Here is a 6,000-nt window from a genome sequence, read left to right on the forward strand (position 1 = left end):
CAGAAAAATCAGAAAAATCAGAAAAATTGAAAAAATTTGGAAATTGTTTGTTGTTTATACATAGGGGGTGGAAAGAGCTACCACTCATGATGTATGTAGCTACTCTCATAAGTCGGATACTTGTTATGCCCTAATGAGAGAAAGAGCTATCTCATGGGATGTGTGAAAGCTACCACCCTTGGTAGAAAGAGCTACCACCTCGAAAGTGTGAAAGCCACTCGGGAGGCATCTTGGGAAAGGGCTACCTTAGAGGTTGTGTGAAGCTACTACCTATTCTTTCTGTTTATAAATAAGTCCCATGTCAATAAGAATTTGGTAGTGGACATAGTGTTGAAATGAGTTGAGTTTTTCACACACACACGCATTCGGATTTTATCACATTCAATTTTTATTGTATTGTTTGCTAGAGCATTGATTGTTTTGTCTAGTGTTTGATTCTCTCCATGACTGTAGAATTTTATTCTTGTACTCATTTGGTGAACCTAAGGCCAAGCACTTCTCTTTTCTTTCCATAGGTATAATGTTTAATTTTGCTTGAGGACAAGCAAAGACTTAAGTGTGGGGGAGTTTGATAAGTGCTTGAGTAGACATATTTTTATATATGTTTTACTTGCATTGAGCATCATTTTTACTGTGGTCTATGTCTCATATTGTGTATTTGGTGTTCTTTTATGCATATAGGTTGTGAATGCCTTGAAGAGTACAAAGGAAGCAAAGATAGGCTATAAAGACACAATGTTGGGAGTTCTTGTTCAATTCAAGGACCAAGACATGAGAGCAGTTGATAAACGTGGAGATGTGTGCCAACATCCAAGAAGATTCAAGTCAATTCACCATTTGGAAGGGCACAAAGGCAGCCACATCTTCATATTCCTTCTCTTTGTGAAGATTGCAAGACCTCTCAAAGATACGTCGATGAAGAAAAGTTTTATAGCCTACCACATGGACGTGTGCCCGGACATTGGTGTATTCTATCTCCATTCCCTAAGCTCTATGCAACCATATTTGGTGGGAGGCGTGAGATTGCTCGATTTCTCCGCCGGGACCTTGTAGGGGGTTAGGATCCTTCGCGGAATTAGGGGTTGGATCAATCTTTAGGAATTGGATACAGTTTGGAATTCCTAGAGTGCTTTGCGGTCATATGTGGTGTGAGGTGTTGAGATTGAGCGATTTCTCCACCGGGACCTCGTAGGGGGACTAGTATCGGTGATCTAGAGATAGACCCGATTATGTTTGGATTTCCACGACTTAACTTACTCATCATAGAAACACTTTGCTTATCCGGTACCTAATACCTGAATCCTAGGGGGAGCATTGCCCGAATACCCCACTTTTACTGATTGAGATCTCCATCCATTTAACCCTTGCATATTCGTCTCCGGTATTCACTTCTTCGCACATTAGATCATCACACCTTTCCATTTATCATTAGGTTAGAAAGCAGAGAAGAAGTTAGTACTAGTAGCCCTGTTCCCTGTGGATTCGACTACCCACTCACCGGGGTAATTATTACTTCGACACCCGTGCACTTGCGGTTGACACACGCATATTCGGACGTGTCACACCTCCAATGCGCATGTTTTCTCCATCTCAAGCCTATGATCACTTTGAGAAGCTCAAGGCTTCTATGCTACGGGCTGAGATTGCTAAGGTTCGCACTACACAGTCCGCAAACCACACATAGGTTATGGCGAGTCTCGACACCCTAAAGTAGCTCCTAGAGCAAGATGTGACCTTACCATTTGTGATGCGACCAAGGACTCCTCAGGATTCACCAGCATCACCTACTTCACTAGCAGTAGCAGCAATAGTGGTAGAGACAGTGCCGGATACCGACGCTTGAGGCATTTTTTACTTTACTTGTTTTCGTATTTCTATTTCTGCATTTATTTTGGTTTTGTACTACTCAGAAAGGATCTTCCTTCTGAGTTTCTCTTTTATTTTAGTTTGTCTCAAGTTGTATTTCATTTTTATATCTTTATATACTTGAGTTTATTTTGTTTTTGTTGAGCTTCACTTAACCCCGTTATATATACGTGCAGATGGTCTTGTGAGTATGAAAATTGATGACTAGTTATGGACACGGTCAATGTGATTTTCACATGGCTGTGTGTGCTCCACAACCCATTGGAACTCAACTCTCATGGAACATAGCTCTGTCAAATGTACCATTAGGAGTTCAAGGGAGTATTGTTACAGTTGCCCACATCCACATATGTTTCTTTTGATTGCTTTATATTTTATTGTGCTTGCATGCGTACATTGAGGGCAATGTTCATCTTAAGTGTGGGGGGAGTTAACATTACACATGTTCTATACTTACACTTTTATTGTGTATGCTCATATAGCTAATTTCGGTTCACCTTAGTTGCAATGTTTGTATTATTAAGTTTAGGAGAAGCTTTAACATTAAATGTTCTCATGCTCTAGTTTTTAATTGAATTTTTAGGACTTCTTGCCCGATTGATGCTTGTTACACTATTCACTCATTAAACCTTGTTGAAACTTAAGTTCATTATTCAAGGGACTAAATTATTTGTTTCTTGTTTCAATTTCTTTAAAAAAAAGGAAAGAAAAAGAGTTATGCTTGTTATGTTTGTTCATTCGGGGTGGAAAGAACTACCACCTATGAAGTATGGAGCTACTCTCATAAGTCAGATACTAGTTATTCCCTAATGAGAGAAAGAGCTATCTCATGGGATGAGTGAAAGCTACCACCCAAGTAGAAAGAGCTACCACCTCAAAAGTGTGAAAGCTATTGGCATTGATTCGGCGAGGTGTGCCCTAGGCATGATAAAGGAGTCCTTGGAGAAGACAAGGGGGCACCTCAAGACCATCAATACGGATGATAAGGGCGTTATCTCTATATATTGCTTGCACTTACTTTTGTTTTCATTGTTTCTTTTGTATTGCTCCATGTAGAGCTAAACCCATACTTGGTACTTGGACTTGTAAACCTAGGATGATTTTGTTTCATTGACTTCTACTATGTTTCCTTTAATTGATGTTTTAATTGAGTTTCAATCTTGTGAGCTTATTGATTTGAATTTCCCTTATAGTGACACTACGGTTAAGAATCTATCTAGATAATCCATTGAAGGGGTGACAACTTCATTAGGATTAGACTTAGCTAGATTGAAGAGTGTTGAGAGGGTGATTTGAGAGGTAGCTGAACGCCCCTTTCCATTCTGACGTAATTTATCCTACTTCCATGTTCCAAGAGTTCTTTACGGTCACGATAGAGTGAAGTGCTAAGAGACAAACTCTAATGGGGCTTAGTTGCGCGAGCAATAAGGTGAAGTGTTGATTAATCCTTAGTGTTGGGGATTGATAAGTGCTTGAGTAGACATATTTTATATATGTTTTACATGAATTGAGCATCATTTTTACCATGGGTTATGTCTCATATTGTGTATTTGGTGTTCTTTTATGAAAATAAGTTGTGAATGCCTTGAAGAGTCAAAAAGAAGCAAAAATAGGCTATAAAGACACAATGTTTGGAGTTCTTGTTCAATTCAAAGACCAAGATACAAGAGGAGTTCATGAATGTGGAGATGTGTTCCAACTTCCACGGAAATTCAAGCCAAATTGCTAGTTGGAAGGGGACAAGATAGTCAAATCTTCATGTTCCTTCTCTTTGTGAAAATTGCAAGACCTTTCAAAGATGCGTCGATGAAGAAAAGTCTTATAACCTACCACATGGATGTGTGCCCGGCTATGTGGCCTCAAGAGAATAGTGTTTGGACCACATTTTATGAAAAGTACTGTAGCAGCACTGTAGCAAAATTAATGTTCATGCGCCCACGTGGAAATTCCTGCAGCCCACGCGGGCGCATGGAAAATCCACATGGGTGTGTAGGGGCACGTGACAGGCATAGTTTTTGGCAATAAATATGCCATTTGCCCTACTTTTGGAGACTTTTTACGAGCACTCTAATGACAAGGCGGCCAGGGTTTTAGAGGAGGTCTTTGGCGATATTGGGGGCCGTTCATCACCAACTTTGATCAATTTTCACTCCGTCATAGCATCAAGGGGGCCTTCGGCAATCTAGCTTCAAAGAAGGATCCTTCAAGACGTTGAGTGATCCATCAAGGCCATCATCACGAATTCAAGGGTGTTTTTCTCTATGGTTTTCATTACTATCCATTGTATTCATCATTATTTTATAACTTGCCCCATGGAGGGCTAAACCCTAGTAGGTATTTGGGCATATAAACCCTTGGTTCTATTCTTTTGTATTAATTTGCTTTATATTTCTATTAAATCCGAGTTGATTTGTGTATTAATCTTGTGATTCCATTGCTTGCATGTGGTATTTATCTTTGTGATTGATTTATTATGCTTGATTTGTTACTTTATGAGAGAGAGGTCTCCATTAGAGTTAGAATATCAAGGTTAAAGAGGGTTGAGAGGGTGAGTCATAAGATAGTAGATGTCCCCTTTCCTTTCGGAATGAGTGTTTCCTATATCCATATTCCCTAGACTCTATGCAACCATGTAGGGGGTTTGGGATCCTTCACCAGGAAATAGGGTTGGATCTATCTTTAGGAATCAGTTTCACTGCTAGGTATCCCTAGAGCGTATTGCGGTCGTATGGGGTGTGAGGTGTTGAGCTTGAGCGATTTCTCCACGGGGACCTTGTAGAGGACTAGTACTGGTGGCTTGGACGCAAGGGCTGGTTGTTCTTGGATTACCTTGACTCATTAGACTCGGTTTAGAAGCATTTAGCAAATCTTGAGCTTCATGTTAAATCTTAGGGGGAGCATTGCCCGAGTACCTCATCTTTATTGATTGAGATCTCCTTTACTTTCTATCTTGCCATTTGCTTGCTTATAAATTTTCCTTGCAATTAGTTCATTTCATCACATTCATTGATTATGACTAGATAACTAAGAAGTGGTTACTACTAATACTTCCGTTCCCTGTGGATTTGACTACCCACTCACCGGGGTAATTATTACTTCGACACCTGAGCACTTGTGATTCACACATAATTCGGACCGTGTCAAGGCTTAATCATGATTAGGAGTATTTTGCATTGACCAAAGGGTTAGATCTATATTAGGGAATAGAGTTCATCACTTGGAGTCCCTAGAGCCTCAAGTAGTCTCACACAGTGTGAGGTGCTGAGAGTATCCCTTTCTGTCGGGGCATAGTGTAGAGGGCTAGTCACGGTTGACCTTAGGTTTGAGACCATGTGCCTTTAGATTTCCACGACTCATTAAACTTCAATTAGGAGGTATAATATTAGTCTTGCACTTGAAACAATAGTCCTAGGGTGAGCATTGTCCGGGTACCCCATTTTACCATTCATTACCTCTCTTTACTCTTCTTGCTTGTTCTCTCTCTCTTTTACTTTTCTTTGCATTAATACCTTGAATCAAATCACAAATAAGTTTTCACTTTAGCTAAATAGCAATACTTAGTGCTTCTGAACAACTATTCCCTATGGATTCAACTACCCACTCACCGTGGTATTTTATTTCTTCGACGATCCATGCACTTGGGGTACACACACGCAAGGGGTGTATCAATATGGTTTCAAGTGATACCCATTAACCTTGAAGGTTCCCTTAGTTGGATGAGATATCTCTACTACACCATAAGGGAAGATTCGAGTAATTACATATGGTCCTTACCACCAAGATTGAAGTTTCCCAAGAAAGAGCCTTAAAATGCAAATTATATAATAAGACTTGTTCTTCAACTTGAAGTTGTTTATTTTCCTGAGATGACTGTCATGGAGACATTTAAATCTTTCTTTATATAAAACCCAACTCTCATAAGCATTTTGATGTTGTTCCTAAAGCTTGTTCAATTAAAATTTTCATTTCCACCCTACTTCTGTAATGTCAAAGTTTAAAAATTTTATTGCCCAATATACTGGATGCTCTAACTCAACCGGCAAGTGACAAGCTTTCCCATACACCAAGAGATATGGGGGGTGCCCTGTAGAAGTCTTGAATGCCATTCTGTAGGTCCATAAAGCATCATCTAAC

Source organism: Dioscorea cayenensis, chromosome 8 (genome assembly GCF_009730915.1).
Source record: "Dioscorea cayenensis subsp. rotundata cultivar TDr96_F1 chromosome 8, TDr96_F1_v2_PseudoChromosome.rev07_lg8_w22 25.fasta, whole genome shotgun sequence".
NCBI classification, from domain to species: domain Eukaryota; kingdom Viridiplantae; phylum Streptophyta; class Magnoliopsida; order Dioscoreales; family Dioscoreaceae; genus Dioscorea; species Dioscorea cayenensis.